This window comes from Eriocheir sinensis, unplaced genomic scaffold (assembly GCF_024679095.1).
Source record: "Eriocheir sinensis breed Jianghai 21 unplaced genomic scaffold, ASM2467909v1 Scaffold851, whole genome shotgun sequence".
NCBI lineage: Eukaryota > Metazoa > Arthropoda > Malacostraca > Decapoda > Varunidae > Eriocheir > Eriocheir sinensis.
Genome location: NW_026112221.1, coordinates 172,501 through 186,559, shown reverse-complemented (window position 1 = coordinate 186,559; position 14,059 = coordinate 172,501). Strand labels below are relative to the sequence as shown.

At 58.5% G+C, this 14,059-nt stretch overlaps 1 long non-coding RNA gene across 1 annotated transcript in view; it reads left to right on the top strand.

Moving 5' to 3' along the window:
• Positions 1 to 13,506: 13,506 nt before the first annotated feature.
• Positions 13,507 to 14,059, top strand: part of LOC126994702 (uncharacterized) — an 11,885-nt gene continuing 11,332 nt past the window's right edge. The window contains exon 1 of the long non-coding RNA XR_007749478.1: positions 13,507 to 14,059. This exon is cut by the window's right edge and continues 761 nt beyond it. This is a non-coding gene — a long non-coding RNA (uncharacterized LOC126994702).

Sequence of the window (14,059 nt, the reverse complement as noted above, 5' to 3'; positions counted from 1 at the left end):
CCTGGCCTGGCCTGAAGCCTGGCTGGCCTGGCCTGGCCTGGCCTGGCCTGGCCTGGCCACAACCCTGGCCTGGCCTGGCCTGGCCTGGCCTGGCCTGGCCTGGCCTGGCTGGCTGGCCTGGCTGGCCTGGCACAGCACTGGCCTGGCCTGGCCTGGCCTGGCCTGGCCTGGCCTGGCCTGGCACTGGCCTGGCCTGGCCTGGCTGTTTCCTGGCCTGGCCTAAGCCTGGCCTGGCCTGGCCTGGCCTGAGCCTGGCCTGGCCTGGCCTGGCCTGGCCTGGCCTGGCTTCAACCTGGCCTGGCCTGGCCTGGCCTGGCTGGCTGGCAGCTGGCCTGGCCTGGCCTGGCACAGCCTGGCCTGGCCTGGCCTGGCCTGGCCTGGCCTGGCCTGGCCTGGCCTATTTCGCCTGGCACACTGGCCTGGCCTGGCCTGGCCTGGCCTCAGCCTGGCCTGGCCTGGCCTGTGGCCTGGCCTGGCCTGGCACAGCCTGGCCTGGCCTGGCCTGGCCTGGCTGGCCTGGCCTGGCCTGGCCTGGCCTGGCCTGGCCTGGCCTGGCACAGCAGCCTGGCCTGGCCTGGCCTGGCCTGGCCTGGCCTGGCCTGGCCTGGCCTGGCCTGGCCTGGCTGGCACCTGGCCCTGGCCTGGCCTGAGCCTGGCCTGGCTGGCTGGCCTGGCCTGGCCTGGCCTGGCCCTGGCCTGGCCTGGCCTGGCCTGGCCTGGCCTGGCCTGGCCTGAAGCCTGGCCCTGGCCTGGCCTGGCCTGGCCTGAGCCTGGCCTGGCCTGGCCTGGCCTGGCCTGGCCTGGCCTGGCCTGGCCTGGCCTGGCCTGGCCTGGCCTGGCCTGGCCTGGCCTGGCTGGCCTGGCCTGGCCTGGCCTGGCCTGGCCTGGCCTGGCCCTGGCCTGGCCTGGCTGGCACTGGCCTGGCCTGGCCTGGCCTGGCCTGGCCTGGCCTGGCCTGGCCTGGCCTGGCCTGGCCTGGCCTGGCCTGGCCTGGCCTGGCCTGGCCTGGCTGCCTGGCAGCACACACCTGCCTGGCCTGGCCTGGCTTCTGGCCACCAACCTGGCCTGGCCTGGCCTGGCCTGGCACAACCTGGCTTCAACCCTAGCACAACCTGGCACAACCTGGCCTGGCCTGGCCTGGCCTGGCTTCTGGCCTGGCACAACCTGGCCACAAACCTGTACAGCACAACACAACCTGGCCTGGCCTGGCCTGGCTTCCTGGCCCTGGCCTGGCCTGGCCTGGCTTCTGGCACAAGCCTGGCCTGGCCTGTACCTGGCCTGTTTGCTTCTTCTTTGGCCTGGCCTGGCCTGGCCTGGCCTGGCCTATTTCAGCACAGCCTGGCCTGGCCACAGCACAACACAACACCTGGCCTGGCCCACAGCCTGGCCTGGCCTGGCCTGGCCTGGCCTGGCCTCAACCCTGGCAACCTGGCCTAAGCACAACACAACCTGGCCTGGCCTGGCCTGGCCTGGCCTGGCCTGGCCTGGCCTGGCCTGGCCTGGCCTGGCCTGGCCTGGCCTGTACAACTGGCCTGGCCTGGCCTGAGCCTGGCCTGGCTTTCTTCTAGGCCTGGCCTGGCCTGGCCTATTTCAACCCCTGGCCTGGCAAGCTGTGTGCTAGGCACAAACTGGCCTGGCCAACTATTTGTTAGCTATCTAACTGCCTGGCCACAACCCTGGCCCTGGCCTGGCCTGGCCACAACCTGGCCTGGCCTGGCCTGGCTCAGCCTGGCCACAGCCTGGCCTGGCCTGGCCTGGCCTGGCCTGGCCTGGCCTGGCCTGGCCTGGCCTGGCCCTGTTGCAGCCCCTGGCTTCTGGCAACCTGCAACCTGGCCTGGCCACCTGTGCCTGGCCCTGGCCTGGCCTGATCCTGAGCCTGGCCTGGCCTGGCACAGCCTGGCCTGGCCTGGCCTGGCCTGGCCTGTACCAACTGGCCTGGCCTGGCCTGTAGCCCCTGCTTCCTGGCCTGGCACAGCACAGCTGGCCTGGCCTGGCCTGGCCTGGCCTGGCCTGGCCTGGCCTGGCCTGGCCTGGCCTGGCCTGGCCTGGCCTGGCCTGGCCTGTACAGCACAGCTGGCCTGGCCTGGCCTGGCCTGGCCTGGCCACAACACAGCCTGGCCGCTGGCCTGGCCTGGCCTGGCTGGGCTGGCCTGGCCTGTACAAGCTGTTTGGCCTGGCCTGGCCTGTTTCAGCCTGTTTCCGGCACAGCCTGGCCTGACCTGGCCTGGCCTGGCCTGGCCTGGCCCCTGGCCTGGCCTGGCCTGGCCTGGCCTGGCCTGGCCTGGCCTGGCTGGCCTGGCCTGGCCTGGCCTGGCCTGGCCTGGCCTGAGCCCCTGGCCTGAGCCTGGCCTGGCCTGAAGCCTGGCCTGGCCTGGCCTGGCCTGAGCCTGGCCTGGCCTGGCCTGGCTAACCTGGCCTGGCCTGACTAGCACGGCTGGCCTGGCCCACCAGCCTGGCCTGGCCTGGCACAGCCTGAGCACAGCCTGGCCTGGCCCCTGGCCTGGCCTGGCTGGCCTGGCCCTGGCCTGGCCTGGCCTGGCCTGGCCTGGCCTGGCCTGGCCTGGCCTGGCCTGGCACTGGCCTGGCCTGGCCTGGCCTGGCCTGCCTGAGCACTGGCCTGGCCTGGCCTGGCCTGGCCTGGCCTGGCTGGCCTGGCCTGGCCTGACCTGGCCACCAGCCTGGCCTGGCCTGGCCTGGCACTGGCCTGGCCACTGGCCTGGCCTGGCCTGGCCTGGCCTGGCCTGGCCTGGCCTGGCCTGGCCTGGCCTGTTCTTCCAGCCTGGCCTGGCCTGGCCTGGCCTGGCCTGGCCTGGCCTGGCCTGGCCCCTGGCCTGGCTGGGCCTGGCCTGGCCTGGCCTGGCCTGGCCTGGCCTGGCCTGGCCTGGCCTGGCCTGGCCTGGCCAGGCCTGAAGCCTGGCCTGGCCTGGCCTGGCCTGGCCTGGCCTGGCCTGGCCTGGCCTGGCCTGGCCTGGCCTGAGCCTGGCCTGGCCTGGCCTGGCCTGGCCTGGCCTGGCCTGGCCTGGCCTGGCCTGGCCTGGCCTGGCCTGGCCTGGCCTGGCCTGGCACACTGGCCCTGGCCTGGCCTGAGCCTGGCCTGGCCTGGCCTGGCCTGGCCTGGCCTGGCCTGGCCTGGCCTGGCCCCCCTGGCCTGGCCTGGCTTCTTCTGGCCTGAGCTTCTCTGGCCCTAACCTGACACAACTGGCCTAACCTGGCCTACAACCTAACTAGCACAACTGTAGCCTGGCTAACAGCCCACAACCTCAACCCTAACCTAACCTGGCCTGCTTCTTACCAACCTAGCCTGGCCTAACCCTAGCACAACCTGGCCTAGCACACCTAACCTAACCACAACCCCACAACACAACCTGGCCTGGCTTCTAACTGGCTTCAACCCACCAGCCCTGGCTGCTTTGCTTCTTCTTACAACTTTCTTTAGCCTCTTCTTCAACACTGGCACTGTACAGCACAAACTAACCCTGGCCTGACACAGCCTGGCCTGGCCTGGCACAACTAGCTAACACAACCCCACCAACCTGGCACAGCCTGGCACAACCCCTGCAACCTGGCACACAGCCTGGCCTGACCTGGCCTGGCCTGGCACTGACCTGGCCTGGCACAGCTAGCCACAGCCTGGCCTGTAACCTGGCACTGGCCCTGGCCCCGGCCTGAGCCACAGCACTGCACAACCTGGCCTGAGCCTGGCCTGAGTCCTGTTTTCAGCCTGGCCTGGCCTGGCCTGGCCTGGCCTGGCCTGGCCTGGCCTGGCCTGAGCCTGGCCCCTGGCCTGGCCTGGCCTGGCCTGGCCTGGCCTGGCTGGCCTGGCCTGGCCAGCTGGCCTGGCCCCAGCCTGGCACCATGCAGCCTATTTCTGGCCTGGCCTGGCCTGGCCTGGCCCCTGGCCTGGCCTGGCCCTGGCCCTGTTACAACTGGCTAAGCTGTTTCAACCCTGGCCTGTTTCAACCTGTACAACCTGGCCTGGCCACAAGCACCAACCTGGCCTGGAGCCTGGCACAGCACAACCTGGCCTAACAGCACAGCACTGGCCCCTGGCTTCAACCTGGCTACAACTGGCCTGGCACAGCCTGGCTGGCCTGGCTGGCCCTGTAGCCTGGCCTGGCCTGGCCTGGCCTGGCCTGAGCCTGGCCTGGCCTGGCCTGGCCTGGCCTGGCAGCCTGGCCTGGCCTGGCCTGGCCTGGCCTGGCCTGGCCTGGCCTGACACAGCCTGGCCTGAGCCTGGCCTGAGCACAGCTGGCTGGCCTGGCCTGGCCTGGCCTGGCCTGGCCTGGCCTGGCCTGAGCCTGGCCCTGGCCTGGCCTGGCCTGGCCTGGCCTGGCCTGGCCTGGCTGGCCTGTGCAACCTGGCACAGGCCTGGCCTGGCCTGGCCTGGCCTGGCCCTGGCCTGGCCTGGCCTGGCCTGGCCTGGCCTGGCCTGGCCTGGCCTGGCCTGGCCTGGCCTGGCCTGGCCTGGCCTGGCCTGGCACTGGCCTGGCCTGGCCTGGCCTGGCCTGGGCCTGTTGCAGCCTGGCCTGGCCTGAGCCTGGCCTGGCCTGGCCTGGCCTGGCCTGGCCTGGCCTGGCCTGGCCTGGCCTGGCCTGGCCTGGCTACTGGCTGGCCTGGTCCTGGGCTGGCCTGGCTGGCTGAGCCTTCAGCCTGGCCTGGCCTGGCCTGGCCTGGCCCTGGCCTGGCCTGGCTTCTGGCTAGCCTGGCCTGGCCTGGCAACCTGGCACAACCTGGCCTGGCCTGGCACAACCTGGCCTAGCACAACCTGGCAGCACAGCACCCCTTCAGCCTGGCCTGGCCTGGCCTGGCCCCTGGCCTGCTTCAACCTGGCCTGGCACAACCTGGCCTATTTTCAACCCTGGCCTGGCCTGGCCTGGCCTGGCCACAACTGGCCTGGCCTGGCCTGGCCTGAAAAGCCTGGCCCCTGGCCTGGCCTGGCCTGGCTTCAGCACAACTGGCTTCTTCTTCCTTCAGCCTGGCCCACAAGCATAAGCCCTGGCCTGGCCTGGCCTGGCCTGGCCTGGCCTGGCCTGGCCTGGCCTGGCCTGGCCTGGCCCTGTACCTTTCTAGCACTGGCCTGGCTGGCCTGGCCACAACACAGCTGGCCTATTTCAGCCTGGCCCTGCAACCTGGCCTGGCCTGGCCTGAGCCTGGCCTGGCCTGGCACCTGCTTCTTCTTCTTCAGCTGTTTCAGGCTAGCCACCAGCCTTCAGCCTGGCTGGCTGGCCTGGCCTGGCTGGCCTGGCCTGGCCTGGCCTGGCCTGGCCTGAGCCTGGCACTGGCCTGGCCTGGCCTGGCCCTGGCCTGGCCTATTTCAGCCTGGCTGCAACACAACTCTTCTTCTTGACTTTAACCTACAACCTAACCCCTAGCACAACCTGACACAACCTGGCTTTCTGTACAACCCTGGCACAACTTCTTCAACACAACACAACACAACCTGGCTTCTTCAGCACAACCTGGCCTGGCCTGGCACACACAAACTATTCTTCTTCTTCAACACAACACAACCTACAACTGGCCTGGCCTGGCCTGGCCTGGCCTGGCCTAGCCACAACACAGCCTGGCTGGCTTCTGGCTTCTTTAGCCTGGCCCTGGCCTAGCCTGATTTCCTGGCCTGGCCTGTAGCCCTTGGCCTGTACAACACAACTAGCCTGACCTAACCTGGCCTGGCCCTGGCCCTGACGCTTCGCCCTGTTTACAGCCTGACCTGGCTGGCTTCTTCAACTGGCCCTAGCCTGGCTTCAGCTGGCTGGCACAACACAACTGCTTCTGCAGCTAACCTAGCCTGCTTCTTCAACCTAACCTAACCTGCCTCAACCCTAACTACAACTGCTTCCTAACCTGCACCAGCCTATTTCTGGCCTATTTCTATTTAGCCTTTGGCTATTTCTGGCCTGGCCCTGCTTCTAGCTTCTAGCCTAACACAACTGCTTCTTCCTAACCTGTACAGCACTGACAGCCTAGCCTAGCCTGGCCTAGCCTTTTCATTGGCAGCTGTTACCTGCTTCAGCCTGTTTGTTTCAGCTGACTAGCTGGCTGGCCACAACCTGGCCTAAAACTAGCACAACCTAGCCTGGCTGTACACACAGCTTTCTGTACAGCAACCTGTACAACTGCTTCAACCTGGCCTGGCCCTGTACAACCTAAACACAACCTGGCCAACCTAGCAACCCTAACCTGGCCTGGTCTTTCAGCTTCAACCTGGCTTACAACCTGGCCTAACCTAGCCCTGTACAAGCTAACCTATTTCTTCTTACAACCTGCCTAAGCTAAGCTAACCTATTTTATTTCTTCAACCTGCTTCTTCAACCTAACTGCTTCAGCTATTTCAACCCCTGCTTTGGCCTGGCCCTAGCACAACTACAAGCACAACTGCTTCAGCCTGGCTATTTCTTCAACCTGTACATAGCACAGCCTGGCCTGTAGCCTGGCCCCAGCACCAGCCTAGCCTGGCCTGGCCTGGCCTGGCCTGGCCTGAGCACAGCTGTACAGCCTGGCCTGTACAACTTCAGCCTGGCTGGCCTGGCACAACCTGGCCTGGCCCCAGCCTGGCTTCTTCCTGGCTTCTGGCCTGGCCTGGCCTGGCCTGGCCTGGCCTGGCCTGGCCTGGCCTGTAACCTGGCCTGGCACTGGCCTGGCTTTAACCTGGCCTGGCCTGGCCTGGCCTGGCCTGGCCCTGGCCTATTTCAGCTGGCCTGGCCTCAACCGTACAAGCACAGCCTGTACAAACTGGCCTAGCCTAACTGGCCTGAGCCCTAGCGACTCGTTAAGCTGGTTACCTAGCACAGCACCAACCTGGCCAGCTGTACACAGCCTCAGCCTGGCCTGGCCTGGCGGCTGGCCTGTTTCCTGGCCTGGCTGGCACAACACTGCACAACCTGGCCTGGCACTGGCCTGGCCTGGCCTGGCCTGGCCTGGCCTGGCCTGACTGGCCTGGCCTGGCCTGGCCTGGCCTGGCCTGGCCCTGGCCTTTGGCCTGGCCTGGCCTGGCTGGCCTGGCCTGGCCTGGCCTGGCCTGGCACAACTGGCCTGGCCTGGCCTGGCCTGGCACTGGCCTGAGCCTGGCCTGGCCTGGCCTGGCCTGGCCTGAAGCCTGGCACAAGCCTCAGCCTGGCCTGGCCTGGCCTGGCTGGGCCCTGGCCTGGCCTGGCCTGGCCTGGCCTGGCCTGGCCTGGCCTGGCCTGGCCTGGCCTGGCCTGGCCTGGCCTGGCCTGGCCTGGCCTGGCCTGGCCTGGCCTGGCCTGGCAGCTGGCTGGCGGCCTGGCCTGGCCTGGCCCCTGGCTGGCCTCAGGCTGGCCTGGCCTGGCCTGGCCTGGCCTGGCCTGGCCTGACTGGCCTGGCCTGAAGCCTGAGCCTGGCCTGAGCCTGGCCTGGCCCTGGCCACTGTTTCCTGGCCTGGCAACCTGGCAACTGGCACAGCTTCTTCTTCTTCAACCTAACCTAGCTTCTTACAGCACAAGCACCTGGCCTGGCCTGGCCTAACCTGGCTTCTGGCCCTAACTTCTTCAACCTAACCTGGCTTCTAACCTAACCTAAACCTGGTCTAGCCTAACCTGGCTTCAACCTAAACCTGGCCTAGCCTAACTTCTAACTAACTTCTTAAGCCTCTTCTTCTTCCTTCTGTACAACCTGGCCTGGCCTTGCCTCTTCAACAGCACAACCTGGCTTGGCCTAACCCCTGGCCTGGCCTAACCTGGCCTAACAGCAGCACTAGCCTGGCACAACACTAGCTTCTTTAAGCCTAGCCTAGCTTCTTCAGCCTGGCCCTGGCCTAACTTCCACAACCTGGCCCTGGCCTAGCTAACCTTTAGCCTGAAAGCACAACACAACCTAGCCTGGCCTGGCCTGGCCTGGCCTGGCCTGGCTGCTGGCCTGGCCTGGCTTTACAAAGCTGGCCTGGCCTGGCACTAACCTGGCCTGGCCTGTACCACAGCAACTAGCCTGTTTCTTTAGCCTGGCCTAGCCACAACCCTGGCACAGCACAACCCTGCTGGCCTAGCCTAGCCTGGCCCTTTTCAGCCTGGCCTGGCCCTGGCCTGGCCTGGCCTGGCCTGGCCTGTGCCTGGCCTGGCCTGGCCCTAGCCTGGCCTAGCCCCTGGCCTGGCCTGGCCTGGCCAGGCCTGGCCCTGGCTTCTAGCCTGGCCTGCTTGGCCTGGCCTAACCTGGCCTAACCTGGCCACAACCTGGCCTGGCCTGGCTTACAACCTGGCCACAACCTGTTTCTTCAACCCCACAACTAACCTAGCCTGGCCTAGCCTAAACCACAACTGCGCCTGCTTCAACAACCTAGCTTCTTCTTCAACACAAGCACAACACAGCACAACCTGGCCTGGCCACAACCAGCTACTTCTTCTTCTTCAGCTGGCTAGCACAAGCTGCTTACAACTATTTCTTCAACAGCTGAAGCCTTCAGCAGCACAACACAACTGGCTAACTGGCACAACCTGGCACAAACACAACACAACCTGCTTACAAGCCTAACCTGGCCTGGCACAACCTGTTTCAACAGCCTGGCACAACTGGCTTCTGGCCTGGCCTGGCCTGCTTCCTGGCCTGAGCACAACCTGGCCTGGCCTGGCACAGCTGAGCCCTGGCCTGGCCTGCTTCAGCCTGGCCTGGCCTGGCACTGCACAACACCTTTGCCTGGCCTGGCCTGGCCTGGCCTGGCCTGGCCGTCCCCTGGCCTGGCCTGGCCTAGCCTGGCCTTCAACACCTGCAGCCTGGCCTGGCCTGGCCTGGCCTGGCCTGGCCTGGCCTGGCCTGGCCTGGCCTCAAGCCTGGCCTGGCCTGTGCTTATCCTATTTCTTCTGGCCTGCCTCTGTGGCCTGGCCTGGCCTGGCCTGGCCTGGCCTGGCCTGGCCTGGCCTGGCCTGGCCTGGCCTGGCCTGGCCTGGCCTGGCCTGGCGCTGTTTCTTTCAGCCTGGCCTGGCCTGGCCTGGCCTGGCCTGGCCTGGCCTGGCAGCTGGCCTGGCCTGGCCTGGCCCTTTTGGCCTGGCTTCTGGCACAGCTGGCTTCTGGCCTAGCACAACACAACTTTCTTCTAACTTCTTCTTCTGGCCCACACCTTCAACCTGTTATTTCTTCTTCAGCCTATTTCTTCTAATCCTAACCTAATCCCTGGCCCTGTACAACCTAGCCTAACACAACTAACCTGGCGCTTACAACCTGTACCTTTCAACTTCAACCCTGGCCTAACCCCTGGCCTGGCCTCAACCTGGCCTGGCCTGGCCTGGCCTGGCCTAACCTAGCACAGCTGTCAACAACCTATTTCTAACCCTATTTCTAACAGCTAGCCTAAAGCATAGCCTAACACTAACCTAGCACAACCTAACCTGGCCTGGCCTGGCTTCTTCTGGCCTGGCCTGGCCTGGCCTGGCCTGGCCTGGCCTGGCCTAACCTGGCCTGGCCTGGCCTGGCCTGGCACAGCCTGGCCTGGCCTAGCCTGGCCTAGTCTGGCTGGTCCTGGCCTGGCTGGCCTGGCCTAGCACATAGCTGGCTAGCCCTGTACAGTGGCCTGGCCTGGCCTGGCCTGGCCTGGCCTGGCTATTTCAGCTGGCCTGGGCGCAGCCTGGCCTGGCCCTGGGCTGGGCTGAGCCTGGCCTGGCCTGGCCTGGCCTGGCTGGGCTAACCTAACCTAAGCTAGCCTAGCACAACCTAACCTGTACCTAGCCTAGCCTAACCTGACTAACTTGCCTAGCCTAGCTTCAACTAACCTAACCCTAACTTCCTAGCCTAGCTTCTTCTTTAAACCTAAGCTTGCCTAACCTAACAGTCATTTCTTAGATAAAGGTATACAATACTTCATACAGTCTCGTTTCCCTTTCCTCAGTATTATCGTCAAGAACATGACGATCCTAAATACTTTTCATTTAGAGTTTCATTACTAAAATCCTTCAGAAATAAATCACATTTGCTTATCATTAAAAGTAGTTTTACTGGTGCTAATCTATGAAAATGTATATATATATATATATATATATATATATATATATATATATATATATATATATATATATATATATATATATATATATATATATATATATATATATATATATATATATATATATATATATATATATATATATATATATATATATATATATATATATATATATATATATATATATTCATTCATTCATTCATTCATTCATTCATTCATTCATTCATTCTTAATGCTTCCTTAACCACACACCAATTATAATAAAAAAAATGTGTTACCAAAAAAAAGACGTGCATACTTATCTGATAAATAATTAAACATGAAATTGCGGAAAAAAAACCTTAATATATTTACTCCATACCCACTGACATAATAAGGTAACTCTAAACTACATTAGATGATAATCTTGTTGCAACAGCATCACCAGTACTTATCACTCGAATCCGTCACCTGATACAGAATCTTGGCATTACATGCAACTTACAAACAGTTTGCTGCACACGTGTTTCCCACAACGTCAGTTTATTAGCACCGTGGGGTGACCAGACACCCCAAAGGAAACAGATGTGTCTTTTTTTTCAAAGGACCTGCCACGGGACTGTCAACATTTCAGTAGTCTCTCCTCTCACGTATTCAGGAAGGTACTAGAAAGGAGAGTGACCTAAGTGTTGCCAATTCAAGACGGTGATCAAAATCGTCTTTTGGGGGGGTGTTCAAACACCCCAGGATATACTAATGTAGGGTTAAGGAAAGCCTACCATCGCTATAGGGCAGGACGTCGAAGAAGAGATCAAATAAAATGAGATAAATTCAAAATGTACGTCGGTTACACCTAACTATAGAGGGGTTGCACTGACGTCACACCGCTTTTAGGGAAAAATAACTGTCAGCCATTTTAGGAGGCACGAGCGATCAGCTGAGCCCCTGGCCCGCTGGCACGTGCCTGCCGTCTTCATCTCTCAATCTAAGTGACTAGGTATGCAAAAAATCTGGACAGTGAGGCTAGGCTTCCTTGTATAACTATCCGTTAGTCTGGCAAATGATGATGGACACACCGTATATACATTTATTATCAAACTTTAAGATATATTTGATGATGACAACAATGAATATATGACTAATTTAACCCGGGGCATCCTCGGGCGGTGTTTAGTAAGAGCATTAGAACGTAAGGGGTTCCCAAAAAGCCCACTGACCTATACTTGCTAGCCCCGGTCTACCTACCGCGAGTGGCAGTGTAGCACTTATCAGTAACAGTAATAGATGGGTCACTAACATAGACACCAACACAGTAACATGGCGGGGAAAAAGCTCTCTTGCGGTAAATATGTTCCCGCCCAAAACGGCGGGCCTTTGCGGGGAAGCTGAGAAGTGATCAGCTGATGATGACGTCACGTGCAACCCCTCTATACTAGGGGTGTGATATTAACAAACTAGATGGAAATCGCTACGGGTGTGATATTAACAAACTTAAGATGAAGGAACATATAAAGATTTCAACCAAATTACACTACTTCTTCAACTGTCTTTTAAATTTTGCTATCAGACAGACAGACAGACAGACAGACAGACACGAAGAATATTCATGTTCATGTTCCTCCCTTCGCCCCCCCCCCCCCCAATATAAACAACAACCAAACAAACAAACCGTTGCTACATGCCTTCAGAGAGAGAGAGAGAGAGAGAAGCCATTAACCCTAATGTTTAATTTTAAGATTTGCCACGTAGGCAACCAACCCTTTTTCATTATTTATAGAATTATAATCATTAAACCTATACTTTAATATAATACGTGCTTCCTTTTATGAGTAAGTACTAAATAAAATCAGAAATTCAAAAGATATACTCTCTCTCTCTCTCTCTCTCTCTCTCTCTCTCTCTCTAGCTGGCTGGTTTGGTGCTCTCACTTGTGGTTAAACGTTGTTGTGAATTTTGTTTTGTTTTTTGCTGTGTGTGTGTGTGTGTGTGTGTGTGTGTGTGTGTGTGTGTGTGTGTGTTTAGAGAAGGGGGTGGGAAGTAGTAACGGTTCACGCCATGAGAGAGAGAGAGAGAGAGAGAGAGAGAGAGAGAGAGAGAGAGAGAGCAAGCAAGCCTAACGGCTGCCATACTTTAATAAACCTATTATTATTATTATTATTATTATTATTATTATTATTACACACACACACACACACACACACACACACACACACACACACACACACACACACAGGGGGGGATGATAAGTTAGGCCCCTCTCTCTCTCTCTCTCTCTCTCTCTCTCTCTCTCTCTCTCTCTCTCTCTCTCTCTCTCTGTGTGTGTATTTGTTTGATTTTTTTTCTCTCTGCTTTTGTTTGTTTTTTTTTGCTCTCTCTCTCTCTCTCTCTCTCTCTCTCTCTCTCTCTCTCTCTCTCTCTCTGTGTGTGTATTTGTTTGTTTGCTTTTTTTTCTCTGCATTTGTTTGTTGGTTTTTCCTCTCTCTCTCTCTCTCTCTCTCTCTCTCTCTCTCTCTCTCTCTCATCCATCCATCCATCCATCCATCCATCCATCCATCCAGACAGACAGACAGACAGACAGACAGACAGACAGACAGACACGAAGAATATTCATGTTCCTGTCAGCAAAAAAGTAACGCTACCGTTCTAGGGGTAACGTTTTTTTTGGGGGGGGGGATCAGGGGTGGAGACGAAGTAACGGAGAGAGAGAGAGAGAGAGAGAGAGAGAGAGAGAGAGAGAGAGAGAGAGAGAGAGAGAGAGAGAGAGAGAGATCCACAGATTCATTCATCCATCCATCCATCCATCCATCCATCCATCCATCCATCCATCCAGACAGACAGAAAGAAAGACAGACAGCCAGACACGAAGAATATTCATGTTCCTGTCAGCAAAAAAGTAACGCTACCGTTCTAGGGGTAACGTTTTTTTTTTTTTTGGGGGGGGGGGGGATCAGGGGTGGAGACGAAGTAACGGACAGAGAGAGAGAGAGAGAGAGAGAGAGAGAGAGAGAGAGAGAGAGAGAAACATCCACAGATTCATCCATCCATCCATCCATCCTTCCATCCATCCATCCATCCATCCATCCATCCAGACAGACACGAAGAATATTCATGTTCCTGTCAGCAAAAAAGTCACGCTACCGTTCTAGGGGTATTTTTTTTTGGGGGGGGGCTATATATATAATCAATATATATAGCTAACATAGCTATATATATTGATTGAAGTATTAGTGTTGGATCAGGAAAATTATATCAAATGGCTAATGTAATTAATGTATAAAGGGATCAATGTATACGTAAGAATACACAAAGACTATACCAACTTTTATATTATCTATAACGATATTGATGACAGGATTGGTTACCCCTGTAAAGTTGTAGTGGGTGGGTGTTGGTGAAATCTGAGAGAACGTCAGCGTCGCTGTGTGGTGGACAGCTGCAGTGTTTCTCGGTACCTTTTTCTAACATATTTCTCAAATGCTTCTGTTGTCCTGCACTGTTTGCCAACTCAACAGCTGCCTAATTTAATGGCATATCCTTAGCAATAAAAATCTGACCATGAATATGAATAAAGAACGGGTTGGTTTCTATTACATTTTATACCGTGACAGCAGGGTGAGAGTGACATACCGCAGTCATGACGTCATCGATGACGTTTCAGTGAGCTATCCTGAAGGCGGCTTTACACCTGGCAATTCCTAGTCGCCAATACAGTCGCGACGATCTAGCGGCTAGACCAGCTGGGTGCTCTCGGGAGCAAGTACGTTCACACGTGGGAGGAGAAGGAGAAGACGTAATCTGCTAGTAAATGCAAGGGCATGAATTCATCCCAGACACCCCAAAAGGCTAGTACCATATCTTAAAACCACAATGAATCTGGTCCATTAGCCTAATATTGTAGAAATACTTTATAGTATATCATCCTAACGGACTCCTCCTCCCCCAATTGGAAGCCAGCGTGACGTCATGGCATGCATAAGAAAGCTGTTTAACGAAACACACGAGAGAAAAAAAAAAATCCTGCTCCCGTCGGGGATTAAACCAGTGATCAACGAGGCGGGTATGCCCCGCCTTATCCACTCGGCCACGGAGACGCCCTTCTCATGAGGCAAGCTAGGGAAGAGTTGGTCATCAGGG